The sequence below is a fragment of the Capra hircus genome, unplaced genomic scaffold, assembly GCF_001704415.2.
Source record: "Capra hircus breed San Clemente unplaced genomic scaffold, ASM170441v1, whole genome shotgun sequence".
Taxonomy (NCBI): Eukaryota; Metazoa; Chordata; class Mammalia; order Artiodactyla; family Bovidae; genus Capra; species Capra hircus.
The window spans coordinates 18,072-34,085 of record NW_017189728.1 but is presented as its reverse complement, the minus strand read 5'-3'; the positions used below and the strand labels follow the sequence as shown (position 1 = coordinate 34,085).

Below are 16,014 nucleotides of genomic sequence, written 5' to 3'. Positions count from 1 at the left end.
CATAGTCTTTGTTTTGCTTCCTGAACATGTTAAATAAAATGAAATATCAGAAACAAGAAGACACTTCAAGCACGGTGTAGGTGATTTAAATTCTTCATCAAAAGTATAATTTTCTCCTAAAATAAAATGCGATTTCTGCTTCGAATAAATACAAAGATGTGTTATGGACTTCCTCAGCAGTAGTAACTGGTAATTAGAAAGCTGAACAAAATGCATGAAACGAACCCTGAGTCAGAATGCTTGGCAGAGACAACCTGGAAACCAACCCCATCACCATAAAACCTGAGACTGCAGGTCACGTGGTGGAGAGGCCCCTGGGCTTCCTCACCTGCTGCTGTCCTCCGGGCGCCCCTCCAGCCAAGTCTCTTGCTTTGTCAGCACGTGTGAGCCCACTCTAGGGCCCTGGAGAGGGTTCCCCTTCCTGCAACGATAAGAACAGTGTCTACTTGCTCACCTACCATTGGGAATTAGAAAAGCTGAACAAAGATAGGAAACTGTTCTCAGACCTGAACAGCAGGCAGTGTGGGGGTTTCAGGGCTAGGTTCCTTGCGTGAAGGTGAGCACACACACCAACCTGATGACTCCGCCGCTCTCTGCCTTCAGGCGGTCTTCATGCTGCAACTGCAGGCAGAGGAGCCCATGAACATTCTGGCAGAATCTGAATTGAGAACAGGGGTGAGCTGGGAGGCCACCGAGGCTGTGATCTGTGTGCAGGGGCGTCAGAAAGGAGGGAGCTACTCACAGAAAAAGTTCCACAGCTGCTGAATGATCCTTTGAGTCTTCGAGTATCAACCGGAGGACACACAGCTCAGATTCCGTAATGAATAAAAACACAAACATAAAATATTGGTCTCAAAGCAAAAAATAAAACAATTCCTTCCAGAACAAATTTTTTTCAAGTATGGCAATTAAATGAAGGCTAGTGAGCAGTACACACATACATAAATAGATGTTTCTAGAACGCAATTTTTAAAAGATGTCTAAACCTCTTGTCACGCCAATTTTCGAATTCTGCTGAAAAACTGAAAAGAGTAATGTGGAACTAGGTCTTTGCATACAAAAAGGCATTCAAATAGCTTTAGTATCATTTCTTTCAAAAATTTTTTCATCGGGAAAAATTGTTTTTCCATTTGTTGGTTTCTGCCATACGACAATCCAAAAAGCCATAATACTTACATATGTATATATATCTTGCTTCTTGAGCCTCTCTCCCCTCCTTGAATAGCTTAGTTTTAGGATGGAAAAGTTATAAAGAGCCCTATAAATAGGAAAGCCTTAATTTTAGACGTGTTCCTCACTCAATATTATGCTTCGTTAATAAAAGACCAAAATACAGATCAGGAAGTGCATTTCCGGGCTACTATCTGGGTTGCAAGGGGTCAGCCGGCACCACTTGCATTAGGCTGAGACTAGGGGTACGCAGAGGAGTGGTAGAAAACCAGGAAGGCACGTCCTGCTCAGAGCTAGTGATGTAGGGAAGCTGGAGCCGGCTGCGGGGAAGAGAGGCGCCCCTGGGATTGCTTAGAGGAGCATGTTTCCCCCCATGTTTCCAATTGGAAAGGATACGGGAGCAAAGCCACTGACCGAAACTGGACCTTGAGGCCTATGGCAGCGGAGATTGGGGGTCTGGATTTCCCAGATGGCTGCTGCGGGGAATGGGGCCAGGCCTCCTGGGTTGTAGTTTTCTGTGGTTTTAAAGTACTTAGACATACTGAAACTCCTCTTTGGTCATCTTCAACTGAGCAGCTGTTGTGTGGATAAACTTCATAATTACAGACAACAGTAATAATTACCGTAACGTCGAGTAACAACGCTAATAGTAATTTTCATTATTATAGATTTCTTTCACCTACTAAAACCTGCTACTGCTGCTAAGTCGCTTCAGTCGTGTCCGACTCTGTGTGACCCGATAGACGGCAGCCCACCAGGTCCCCGTCCCTGGGATTCTGCAGGCAAGGACACTGGAATGGGTTGCTACTTCCTTCTTCAATGCATGAAAGTGAAAAGTGAAAGTGAAGTCAGTCAACCCTATGGACTGCAGCCTATCAGGCTCCTCTGCCCCTGGGATTTTCCAGGAAAGAGTATTGGAGTGGGTTGCCCTACTTTCTCCCTACTAAACTGCATTATAGCAAATTTCAAAGCACCAAAGTTGTCTGGCTATCTAGTCGACCTGTCGGCGGTGATCACCCAGCTGCAACTACACAGCATGAACACCACCGCGACAAATCCGGATCGTAGGGCGCAGAAGGCACAGCATCACCACTCGTTCCCTCCGAGTGCGCTGGAGGTTGCATTTCTCTCCCGCATCCTCCCGTTCACAGGCTTTTCTGACACTAAAGGGGCGCCAGGCTCGCGTTTCCTTAGGACCCTCCACGTGACGGCCGCGGACGCTTTCTGTGCCTCAAGCATTTGTTTGGCACTTCTGACCGCCGAACCCAGGCAGGACTGGAGCCGCGCATGAGGCTCCCTTTTTACTCGCTCGCTGCGTTCCCTGTTAACACGCGCGGTGAGGGGATTCGTGAGTGTGGGGTCCAGGGCCGCAAAGGGAAAAGGTGGGACAACAAGCGGTCCCCGTGTAGACACAGCCCGGCCTCGTATGATCGCAGAGCCTGGAGAAACGACAGTGGGCGTCGGGGAGCAGCTTCCCCGCCTCCCGTCTCTGTTGCGGACCTGGGCCCCAGGCGGCGACAGCCCGCGGTGCCAGCCGGGCGCGCAGCCCAGCGTCGCCTTGTTCCGCGCGTTCGAACCGTCCCCACTCCAGGGGGGAGGGCCGTGATCCAGGGACAGCCGACGGATACAAGGCAACTCTCAGCTGAGACGGAAAAACTGAACAACGTGGCCCAGGACACCGCGTGGGGCACCGGTCAGTCTCAGCCGCGAACTATAGCCCGGGCGGTACCCGGGGACCGAAGAAACGTCTCAACCGCTCCCAGCTCCTGGAGACACGGGCCGGCCTCGTCACGCAAGCCTGCCCCGTCCAGTCAAGCGGGAGCAGGACGCGTCCAGGCCCGCCAACGAGCTCTCCGAGAAGGTACGTGCTGGCTGGCCAAACCTCGGAGTGTGGAGCGGGGATACCGAGGAAGGGAAACAAACGCCCTAAACGGTGACCCAAGAGTCTGGACGCGAGCCACCAGCGCTCCGGCGGGAAAGATCCTCTTTCTTCCCGTTTCTGAGTCCCCGCGGACGGATGGGCGCGGGGAGATGCTGGTTCGACCCGAGCGAGCAGCCAAACCCGCCCGCACCGGCCCCAGGCAGCCGCCCAACACCCGGCAGATCCAATCTTCAGCAGGAGCAGGCGTGCCCAGGCCTCCGCAGCACCGGAGATATCGCCGCCAGTGCTGCGGGCCTCTGGAGCTCCCTTCCGCGTATGCCTGCTATATCGCAGCCCTTGTGAAGGTCGCCGAAGGAAAGAAACGCTCTGCAAGCGGCCGCCGGGGGCGCACGACAACCGGTTCGAGCGTCCCCGGGACGAGGCGCCGTCGCCGGCAGGCCGCAGTGGCGCCTACCGCCCGAACGCCCGAGCTCGCCGGGGGCCTGTGCCTCGGAGGGGGCTCCCCGCTCGGGACAGCACGGCGCGGAGGCGGCCCAGGGCGGGCGGAGAGCGGGAGGCCGCGGCGGAGAGGCCCTCCCCGCGAGATTGCAAGGCCCAGCCCAACCTGAGTAAGGGAGATTCTACAGGGGGCTGGGCTGTGTGAACTGCAGGCTGAAACAGTGACGGTAACACAAAGAGAGAGAGCGCGGGAGACATTTCATTCTGTAATTTCAGAGTCGCGATGCTGCTGAAGAATAAAACCCAAGGCTCAGAAGCCATAAAGGAAAGGACTGAAAATTTGACTACGTGATTGGTCTTTTAGTCTTTAGCAAGCAAAGCCAGCTGACAAGAAATGGGTGTACAGAAACAGGTGTGCAACTACACGTATAACAACAATGTTGACATCAGCATTACTTAATAACAGAATATTTAGAAAGCATGGCAAGGGACCCCTGCTTTTACATAACACAACTATCAATTTGCTTTTTGGTTTATTGCTGTTATTTAAATGAGTTAGATCTATAGGTATTGGAAAGGTATCTATGGCAAACCGCTAAATGAAAACAAAGTTCTAGCACTTCCAGCGGTGGCATATATACACACATTTACCTTTTTTAAAAATGCAGTGGAAGAATAAAGAATTAGAATAGCTAAAGCGGTTCTAACAAAGCAAGAATCAAGTCTTCCCTATAGCCTGGTGTCTGGACAGAAAGACGTGCAGAAACAAAGATGGGCCACACGACGTGCTTTCCTGCCCCCTCCTCCTCTAGTCTTGGGACAGGCAGCTGGCATCTCAGCCCTCCACCTCTCTGCTCCACCAACACCCAGAGCCCCTGCGGCCAATCAGAGCTCTGACTCTGCAGGCCTGGGATCCCTGTGTCCGCAGTCTCTTCCTTCAGGTCAGGAGCCTCGAGCCGTTCACGTTGGCTTGCCCAATCATGCGTGCCCAGAGCTGCCGGCTCTAACACACGCCTGTGTAGTCCTTCCCTCCATCAGCTTTGAGCTGATATCCCAGGGGAAGACCATTCCCCTCACAAAACAGCTGTGAACCACGGGAACAACCGGAAGTTTGCCCCTGGACCCATTATACAAACTCTGTGCACACTCAGCTCCCAAGGACACTACCCTGTTCACCGCGCTGTTTGTGTGGCATGGCCACTGCTTACTTGAAGCATCCAGACTCACTTCTGTGGCAGGAAGAAATACGAGGCATACACACACACGCACACACACGCACACCACACACACATATACACACACATGCGTGCACAACACACACACATACAGGCACACACACACACAAACACGTACACACACACCACAAACACGTGCACACACATACCCCAGGAGCCACTCTGGACCCCTGCTAGGGCTGGCAATGGTGGGAGCAGAAAAGAGATCATTGTTGCTACTTCTCGGTCCCCTGCGCTGACAGACCCTGGTGGTTTTACTGATTTCACTGTGGAGAGTGCGGGCTTGGAGCGCCCTAGTCTGTAGTTTGCTCTCCAGCGCCCTGCGCTCTATTGGGCCCACTCTACCCTTTCTCCTCAACGCACACTCAGCACTAAGAAATAAGAATCGACACACATTGCATTCAATTTTCAAATTTGAACAAAGTTTAAGAACACAGAGAGAAACTGAGTTATTGTGAAGAAGGTAGTGAGAAAATTTTATACATCTGTTTTGTAGCTACCAAAATGTTCAAATATAGTCTATAAAAACTTAATATTTTTTAAAGTTAGGAAAAGTAAATAAGCCCTCATTACTCCTCCTTGCCCATCACCACCTCTGCCCTAGCTTCCATCACACTGGGCTCGCCTGACGACACGCCTGTTCTCCTGGTTGGGGACCTTTTTCACACATGCTTCTTCTGACACTTTGCACCTGATTCTGTTGGCTATTTAGGATGCTCACAAAAACTCCAGTCACAGAAAAAGGAGGAATGTCCACTGTGTTCAGCATCTCAGGGAAAAGGCACACATCACTTCTGCTGAATAGTCCAAGGAGATGTGAGGGTAACAATGGACTAAAACCACCAGAAAACCCCAGGAGAAGAGCAGCCCGTGGACCCCGGAGCAGCTGTCTGCCGGGCTAACTTGGGGGTAGCAGAGGGCCCGCAGGCTGGCTGGGCTTCCTGAGCCCCCAGACTGCTGGGGAAGGCTACCGTCTTTCAATGATGATTCAGACTCCCCATCAGGAAAACCAGGCCAGATCTCAGCATGCCTGACTCAGTAAATACCTTCAGGACCCACCCTTTTGTCCTCTCTCTCAGGCAGAATGAATCGACTGCATTCATTGTGGGCTAGGCCGCTGATCATCCTGGGGTGCTAAGGCCAGGGCTGGCCACACAACTCACCACCCTGGGATTCTCAGGGTCATAAGGACTTACCTGCTTCCCCATTCAGGGTGAGGAACAGCAGTGTCTGTGACAGGCAGGGCGTCCCGATAAGGCAAAGGGACAGGCCGAGTCAAGGAGAAACGACAGGAGGCTGTCCGTGCGGGAAGCTGACCAGGGCAGCATGGCCAGCCCCTCTGTTCAGGGACAGGCGGGCGCCCTTGTCACCAGAAGCAAACGTGGTTCAGCTTGGGTCCCAGGGGCTGTGATGACACCAGCAGGTAATGACACCAGCTTCTTGTCCCTGAACCCGGCGGGCACTTGGGAATCTGGGATGGCCAAGGAGAGCCAAGCCAGGTGGAAGATCAGCCCATGGAGCCTGCGGACCTTGACACCCACTGGGCAGAGCACAGAGAGAAGGGCTGACCGGTCACCAACTCTCAGTGAGGGGGAGGGCGGGAAGCTTTGGCCTGAGTCTCATTCCTGGGACCTACCTACAAGGTTAAAGACTGACCTGATAGTTACTAGATTCTTTTTAACAGAAGCCCAGGGTTCCTACTGTACCCAGTTTCTAACGGGCCAAGGTGAAGATGGAAGAAAAGTTAGCATCCTTCCTTCTTGGATTCAGTTGTAAATTCATCCAATATTTACAGGACATTTTTATCACTAGTGATAAAGAACAAAATCTCTCTTTGAGAAGCTCATTCTCTGCTGGTAAAACAGAAAGCACCCCCCGTCACAGGGCAGTGGAGAGTCCACTCGCCCTGCCCAGGACTCTAGAAGCCCTGACAGTCCCATGGGGAGAGGAGGTTCAGGTGAGTCTTTAAAAGTGGGACTTTTTTTAACCTGGAGATGGAGGCAGCTAGTGTGAAGAACAGGAACGTTTGTGAAAATGAACCTCATTCCCCGCATTCTCCTCTCAGGTGCTTGGACCACATGGCATCCTGGGCTGTTCTTTGAAATCCCCATGCCCCTTCCAGTCAAAGAGCATTTCCCTTCTCTCTGATTTCCCTGAAACACGCTTCTCTTCCAGCGACAGACAGCTCATTCCTCCACCGGCTTCAGGCCTTTACTTAAACACTCCCTCCTGGGGGAGAGAACCCACAGCACACACGGAAGGCATCAGCTCCATCCTTCTCTTCCTGCCCTGTCCTGCCCTCTCGCTCTCTCTTATTTCTTGCATCTCTGACAGCCTCTAGGGATGGGGCTGTGGGTGAAGGGAGATGAGGGGAGAGGATAAGGTGGTATCTTCTCTCCACAGGCTTTGCTGGAAAAAAAGCTGTTTTTCTTCAGAGACAAGGCATGAATATAAACTGCAGGTAAGTTGAAACTTAAATTGAAGGTATTAATAGACATTAACTGTGAAAGACAAAAATCATGAAACCTTTTGGAGCATACCTAACAGAATGCTATTATGATGTCTGGGGGAATGAAGAACTTCTTTAAAAAGCCAAACAAATGGGTAAGCAAAAGATGGATAAATATGATCGTGTTACAAGTAACAACTGCCGCTCATCAAAAGACATCACAAAATGAGGAAAGCAGAAGCCAGGGAGTGGGAGTGAATGCGCAACAAGGGTGAAGATCTTTCACCAATCAATATTTTTTTAAGGTAGATGTCAAAAACACGTTAACAGGCATTGCATGGAAGGTGAAACATGGAAGTCCAATGAACATTTAAAATGTGATCAATTTCATTTGTGATAAATTAAATACGAGTTAAAATTTCAACAAAACACCATCTCACAGCTCACATTTGAGCAAACATTCGTGAGTGACTATGAAAAGCCTGGCCCGGATGTGGAACAGAAGAAGCTGTCATTCCTTATTAATCGGAATGGCAACTGTTGTAACATAGCACAGCTGGACAAGTGCACACCGTAGGTTTCATTAATTCCCATCCAGCTCATAAAGCAGATACATGTGAATGATATTCCTAACAGCAAAGAACTGCAAACAGCTCCAACACCCAGCAACAATAGAATGGATGGATTTGGTACGTTTAAAGTATGGACTACTATATAGCAGTAAAGTAATTCAATGGATGCACACGAATGAATGAACCTCAGAAACCGATACCACACACAAAAGAAATACTTTGTCACAAAAGGATAATCACTGTGATTCTGCTTACATAAAGGGACAAAAGACGGAAAGCCTGTGTACTCTTTAGGAACTCGTATGCACGTGCAAATCTCAAATAAAAGGCAGGGAATGACATGGAATTGAGATATACAGAAAAATTAGAATCTTTTAAAATGAGAGTGGGTGCTGAGAACATGAGAATTTGCTTTTAATATTCTGCAAATTATGCGCTTATATTACCTACAAGCTTTTCTTTGTATAATCTACTTCTCAGTAAGATTTGTGCCACATATCAAAATAAATTCCAAGTGGCATTTAATATAAAATTTGATACCATAAACCTTAAGAATAAAGTGTAAATATACATGCAATCTTGAGATGGGGAAGACCTTGATAAACTCTGATGGACTGGATTGTGTCCCCCCAAGTAGATGTGTTGACGTTCTAACTTGCAGGGACTCAGAATGTGACTGTATCTGCAGACTTAGTTTCTAAAGAGATAAATAAATGGAGGCCTTTAAGTTGTGCCCTAATCGAGTATGACTCTTGTCCATGTAAGAAAAGGAAACTGAACATAGAAAGAAACCCCAGGAATGGGTGCACACAGGGGAAGGGCAAGTGAGACCCAGAGAAAGGCGTTGTCTGCAAGTGAGCAAGTCCTTGGGTGAATCAACCCCAAGCAAACTATGGTCTTGGATGTCCAGCCTCTGGAGCTGCAAGAAAACAAATGTCTGCCCTTCAAGCTTCTGGGGATGCGCTATTTTGTCATGGCAGCCCCAGCACACTAATAAATAAGCGTTACATTGAAAGCCAGAGCACGCAGGAACGTCTTCGTGGGCTTTGCTACAACATCGCCAAACACTTACATGTCAAAGAGGAAATGGAAAGTTACAAACTCAAAACTATAATACACTTCACAAAAGTCTGACATTGCCAACACATAGCTCCTAGAAGTGTGTAATAAACCAAGCAATCTAGCAAAAAGTTTGGCAAGATCCATAAACTGAAATGCTCATTAAAGAAATACAAATGCTTGTTGGAAGACAGAAAAAAAAAGCATCAACTTCCCTCAACAAATTAAGGCTGAGATATTATTTTGTCTTCTATTAAGAGACAAGTGCCTCATAAAAGAATACCATACACATTTAACAAAGATTGTAGCCATCATCCTTGGCAGATCTAAGTATTCAACATTCCTTCTTGTTTGGTCCTTTGATGGTACATACAGATCAAAGAGCGGTAAAAATGACTTATGCTTGGTATGGAAATTTTATGTCTCACTCCTGGGAATTTATACCAAGTAATTAGGTAAATATTTTGACTATTAGAACATGTACTGTAAAATGAGAAATAATCTTTATTCTCAGCTTAAGGATTTGGTTAAACAAAGTATAGCAACTTTCACACCATGGAAATGTTTAAATTGGAAAGGAAATAAACCAAAATATGAAGCTAGATCATCTCTGATAGGTAGATTTTCTGAATTGTATACAAATAAATTTAAATGTGTTCTTTTCTAGTTATCAATATTTTTCAAAGTTTGCTACAATAAAATACAGATGGCTTTGATAATAATGTGGTGGTGGTTTCATCACTAAGTCGTGTCTGACTCTTTGTTAACCCATCGACTGTAGCCCACCAGGCTCCTCTGTCCATGGGTTTCGCAGGCAAGAATAGTGGAGTGGGTTGCCATTTCCTTTGCCGGGGGATCTTCCCGACTCAGGGATGGAACCCATATCTCCAGCACTGCAGGCAGATTTATTACAGCTGAGCCTCCAGGGAAGCCCAGGAAATCTATAAAGTCACGTCAAAGAGACATGAAAGCAGCTGATGAGGGATCTGAGTAGAGAGGGAAGCAGACCCCCCCACCAGGCGACCTGAGTCGAAGGGGAAGCAGACCCCCGAGGCGACCTAGGCAGAGAGGGAAGCGGACCCCCCGTGGGTCTGAGCAGAGTGGGAAGCGGCCCCCCGTGGGTCTGAGCAGAGTGGAAAGCGGCCCCCGTGGGTCTGAGAAGAGTGGGAAGCGGCCCCTGTGGGCCTGAGACCCAGGGACCAGACTCACCTGCATTTGAATCCTGGTCACTCTCAATCTTGTAATCTGACTCGGTTTCTAAAAGTACCAGAGTGTGAGCTTTGTCAGCTGCCTCAGAACCTTGTTTGCTGAACTCAGAGGGCTCAGAGTGGGCACAGAGAAAGGCTGCTTCTCACCAGCTCCTCCAACCTTGTAGAGTGAAAAGTAAATTTTTAAAGTTGAGAGTAATGAGGTCTGAACCAAGGGGGATGCAAAGTAGAAACAGACCAGGTGGATGGAAAGAATCCAAAGCAGGACCAGAATCCAGAGGATGCTAAGCATGGTCACCCTGCGCTCAGTATCACGAGTCATTCCCTGGGGTTTGGGGGGATTGCTAGCTACCCTCACTATACTAGCTACCCTCAAGATGTGAAGAACTGACTCACTGGAAAAGACCCTGATGCTGGGAAAGATTGAAGACAGAAGGAGAAGGGGACGACAGAAGATGAGATGGTTGGATGGTATCACCGATTCGATGGACATGAGTTTAAGTGAACTCCAGGAGTGGGTGATGGACAAGGAGGCCTGTTGCCCATGGGGTCACAGAGAGTTGGACCTGACTGCATGACTGAACTGAACTGCGCTACCCTCATAGAAGTGCCAACGCATGTCTTATCTCATGTAATTTTTCACACAGCTCTATGAGCAATAGGATTGTCATTTCTACTCCAGAAGTAAAGAAACAGGTGATTAAAGACATTAGGTGTCCTGTCCAAAATCACACAAGTAGAGAGGGGTAGCGATAGGATGTGCATGTTTGTGTGACTCAGAGCCAGCTCGTGTTCGCCCTGCTCACACAAGCACAGTTTGCTTCAGGCTTGTGCACTGAGAATGACTGGCTTCTTACCTCTGCATTTGATAACACATTGCTGTCACACTCAGCTAGGCATCAGAAGAAAGAGAAAGATGCAGAGCTGAGTTTACATGGGGCACGTTGTGATATAAGGTCATTTGTTTTTTCCTGGTTACACTTTTCCTCCAGTGGTGACCACCCCCCCCCCCGGTTCTGGATGCTCATCTTTGAGGGACGGCGCTCATCTGGTGGTGAAGCTGCAGGTGCAAGGCCCCAGGACCCCCTTGTGCATCACCCTCTCTCAGCTCAGCTGTCTCCAGAGCATCTCCAGATCTGAGTAAGATCACGAGCACACGGCCCTCCCAGCTGTTTCCCTGAGGCTCCTCTGCCTGCAGTCCCTTCCTGCCCCCAGGGAGGGCCTTTCTTATCTACCCACATCCTCCCTTCCCTCTTTCTCAGAGAGTGCCTTCTGAATTGCGTTTCAGAGGATACATATTATCGAATTACCTTTCTTCATTCTAACTCCCTGATACAATGAAATTCTTCCAACCAGTAGGGAGTCCATGTTTCTTTTAAAAAGATACATTTTTTAAAGAAAACATTTTAAATTAAAAAAAAATTCTTCCTACCAGTAGGGACCCATGTATCTTTACAAAAGATACATTTCCCTACCTGTTTTCATTTCTTACTGCTGGTATAACAAATGAGCACATGTTCACTTTCTCATCCATCTGGAGAAGCCCAATGTGGATCTTGCTGTGCGGACATCGAGGTGCCGGTGGGCTGTGCTCCTTCTGGAGGACCTGGGGGTGCTCTTCCTAGGGGTTGAGGTGTCGGCGGGCTGCCCTCCTTCTGGAGGACCTGGGGGTGCTCTTCCTAGGGGTCGCCGCACTGCTCGCCTGTGGGCCCAGCAGCCACTTCAGCCCCGCGGTGGCTCACGTCCTCACGGCTCCTCCACCAGCTGTGACCCTCCTGACTCCCTCTCTGACTTCTGAGGGCCCTTGGGACTACGTTGCACCCTCACCAGTGACCCGAGGGCCTCCGGGTGTAGATCCTTTCTTGAACCACACCCACACAAGTCCCTTTTGCCCTGTGAGTTAACAGTCACAGGTTCTGGGGATTAGGACCCGGAGGTCTTTAGGGGGAGGGAAACTGTTGATCACACTACTCTCTCTGCACAACTTGAGAGAAAATTACTCTAAACAATTGCAAGGTCCCTTCACAACAGCTCAGAGTATCATCACCTACTGAAATATGACATACAGATAACACAACAGTTGGGTCATAATGTGGGTCACAATAAACAGGCCTAGAAGAATGCTTTCCTAATTTTTCACCAGCGAGAAACGAGGATCAGGTTGCATTTGGGTGACACCTGTCGCCGTCATTTCCTGAAGCATGAGGTCGGGGAGGGTGGGTGCGGTCTGCACAGACAGGCTGAGGCGGGAGAGGTCCCGGTGAACACAGGCTCGGAATCCAAGGGACAGCGAGGCCTCTGCAGGCTCAGGCAGGAGGAGCCCCGGACGTCAGGGTGGGAGCTGGGTGGGCAGGATGCGGCTGTGAGTGTGGGGGTCCCTGAGACGCCGAGTCTTCTCACCACCGATTTGTGCAAGGGCCCCACTCTTTAACTCCTAGTCACCCCGTGATGTCCTGGTCTACAGCGTCCATTCAACACAAAAGCGCAGCGTATTAACAGCAGCGTGGCAGGACTGCAGAGGGCGGATCGGCCCGCTGAGATCAAGAAGCACTTGAGAAGCAGCAGCGCTGCAGAGCCCGGAGCCCCGGGAGACTCCTTCCGCCCCGGCCCGTCGGCGATCCCCAGCCCCGGAGCTTCCCGATCCGGTCCTCTGCTGGAGAGGCGACCAGGCGCCCGCACGTCTGAGCCCTGGGCCTCGCGACCGAGCTCGGGTGTGCCGCGCGCCCCTTCTCCCGGTCTTCCGGTCCCAGTTCCCCCAGCGGCCGGAGGCCCAGGTTCGGGCTCCGGGAAGCGAGCGAGCGGGGATGAGCGGCCTTGTCGGTGGCCGCGTACGGGGAGCGGGTGCAGTTTCTCCCCGCGGGGCCGAGCCCGGTTGGTCGGAAGCCCTGAGCCTGGCGAAGGATCCGCTGTGTCGCCGGCGGGATCCCCGGGTCCTCCGCATCTCCCGCCCGCGGGGGATCGGAACCGTCTCTGGGGCACGGAGACCGCCCCGCTCTCTCCTCGCCGCCTCCCGGCTTCTCGGGGCGCCCCCGGCTCCCGGGTTCCAGCGGCGGCCAGGGGCCCGGAGCTCCTGCGGGGACGGGACCCCAGATCCCGCCCGGCCCCGGGCCCTCCGTGCGCGTCGCCTGCCCCGCGGGCGCGGCTTTCCGGAGCGGCCGGCCGAGCGGCAGCCCCAGCCAGGGAGATGCGGCCGCTGGAGGCGCCGTCGGACGCGGACACGGGGCCTCCGGGCTTCTGGCTCCGCCGGCCGCCCCAGCTGCAGCCCGAGGGCCGGGGCACACCAAGCGGGGCGGCTTCGCCGTCTGCCCGCCGAGCGCAGGGGCGGCCCCGAAACTACGACTTGGGGTCAACTGCAGGCGCGCCGCTTCTTTGATCCATGTCTCTGGTGTGAAAGAACCCAGAGTTCCCACCCTGGGCGGAAGAAAGGTTCTTTATAAAGGTTTTGTAGAAGGCGTTCTTTCTCCTGCCAAAATAAGACGGTTGGTGACTTGAAACGCCACCGTCACCCACGCTGTTGGCGGTGAGTCTGAAGGGCAGGTCTGAGCCCGACCCGCTGTGGGTGCGCGGAGCACAGAATACTGCCCACCTCGGCTGCTCCTCAGCCATCAGAGAGTCAGACTCTCAGGGCTGGACTCCAGCTCCAGGGCTGGGGCTGGAAAGGCGGCTTCTGTCCCGCTGGGAGCCTCAGTAGGTACTGACGGCTTGATGGGTGAGGAACTGTGCCCAGCAAGTAACTGCTGCTCAAAACTCGATGGGCGCCAGCGCGCAGCAGGAAAGGGGGTACCGGACAGGACAGCTTCTCTCCCTGCTGGAGGCTAGGATGTACAGACGAGCTTGTTGCCGCAAAAACAGAAATGCAGTGTTTCCTGTGCTGAGAACAAGGAAAGTAAACAGCGAAGACTAGACGAGAAACGTGGCCGGTCGCCAAAGAGTTAATCACTCCTAGTTTTACTTGAGGTGTTTCTAAGCTGTGTGTCTGTAACCAGGAGTCCCTGATCCTGCGTACTTTCCATCCTGCACCACGTTTGTGCTCTCCCTGCACCCTCTTGTAGCCAAGTCACCTCTTAGAGCTGCTTGCATTTCGGGAGGCAGGTGGCAGGCTGGCGGACCCAGGAGACCCAGGCTGTACACAGTCTCTCAGGTCCCCCAGGAGGGGACAGGGCCCTGTTCCTGGGGTGCTAGCCTGCTGTGTGCTCCCCTTGGCCAGCTGAGGAGTAAAGCCGTCTACTTCTACCTAAGTTCCGTCTCTGTATTTTTTAATTGAGCATTGGTGGGCAGAGAAAGGCGAGATTTTGGCAGTAACAAGGCGGCCACACATGAGTGGGAGCCGGGGGTGGGGGGCGGGGGGGCGGAGTATCCTGGGGCGGGGGAGGACTTGAACCCCTCACAACTCAGGCAGCTTTTGGTAATTTGGGTTTTGTTTTCTGAGTATAGGTTTCACAGTTACAGCACATAGCTCAATCACTCTGTTTTGGAATAGTGGTCTCTATGGGTGGGAGCGTCCACTATAAATGGATAGAATAGGCCATTGCATCTTACATCCCATGGACCAAATTCCACTCCCAGATTGTGCTGGTAGGGCCTGAAAGCTAAAAATGGTTTTTATACCTTTAAATGGTTGAAAATAATTCTTAAAGATAGTATTTGCAGCATGAAAATTATATTCATTATACTCATATTCATCCAGATTTCATTGTCTATAAGTAATGTTTTCTTGAAACAGGCTCTTCATGTACTTCTTATCTGTGGTGCTTCTTGGATACAATGACTGAGCTGAGTGGATCCAACAGATGTCATGTGGCAAAGCTAAAATATTTACTCTCTGGATCTTTATAGAAGTTTGCCCACCTCCACTGTAGAAATATGGTAGGGCTTTTTGTTTATTTGTTTGTTTTTAACACATATGCTGAGAACTATACTTTAGAAACATTGTGAATTTTGTTCACATTACAAATTACTGTGAATTTAGTTCACATTACATTGTGCATTTTGTTCTTTGGAACAAACCTCCTGCGGGTAGATGTCCAGCTGGTTACATCGCTCTCAGAAATCTCACCAGCATGAACACTGCGCCTGTGTACTCAGTTGCTACTCAGCTGCTAAGTTGTGTCTCTTTGTGACCCCATGGACTGTAGCCCTGCAGGCTCTTCTGTTCCTGGGGATTCTCCTGGCAAGAATAATACTGGAGTGGGTTGCCAGGCCCTCCTCCAGGAGATCTTCCCAACCCAGGGATCGAACTGGGGTCTCCTTCATTGCAGGTGGATTCTTTACCATCTGAGCCACCAGGAAAACCTCTCAGGAGAATGGTCAAGCTGAATCGAGTTCTCAGAGTGATGTTTACTCTACTTTCTGTCTCAAATGTCACCCCTTAATGGAATCTCCCAGCCTTTTCTGCCTTGATTTGTCCAATTTTCCATCTCTGCCTGCCCCCTGCCCCCAGAAGGACTCTCTGCATTCCTTCCAACCTATGCTTCCTACAGCAGAAAACGCAACTAAAAAAATTAAAAACACCCAAATCCTCCTTAAAAATTTCAGTAATTTCTCACTACCACCAGACCCACGATTCCAGGACCTTCCATGAATGACCCTTGTGTTTCTCCTCACGCTAATCTCCCTGCCATCCTGGGCTTCTTTGAGTGCCTGGTACCGTACGTTTCCCCCTGAGTCAAGGCTTTATATATGCCGCTCCTCCTGCCTGGGGAGCTCCTCTCCCTACCCCTTGTTCCACCAGCTCCCCACCATTTTATCTCCATGTTCAGTACTCCTTGTTCAGGGGAGTCTTCCCTAACCCATCCACCAGCTCCCCGAGCACCTGCATTCCCCCTCTGTCACATTCATCAGATTGCCAGTTCTTATGTAATCTCCTGCTGGACGGAAAACTCTGGGAGAGCAGGGCTGTGTCTTGCTTGTGGTTCTTTCCTGGCTCCTGACACATTGATTCTCGGTCACTGTTGAATGGATGGTTGAAGGATGAGTGACGGGGGTGTGCTGGGAGGGGCCT

The 16,014-nt window shown here is 50.7% G+C and overlaps 1 long non-coding RNA gene across 1 annotated transcript; it reads right to left on the bottom strand.

Moving 5' to 3' along the window:
- Positions 1–344: 344 nt before the first annotated feature.
- On the bottom strand, positions 345–772 carry LOC108634652. The gene is made up of 3 exons (XR_001917673.1): positions 743–772; positions 575–658; positions 345–421 (listed from the first exon to the last, which is right to left on the bottom strand). It is a non-coding gene; the product is annotated as an uncharacterized LOC108634652 (long non-coding RNA).
- Positions 773–16,014: the final 15,242 nt, after the last annotated feature.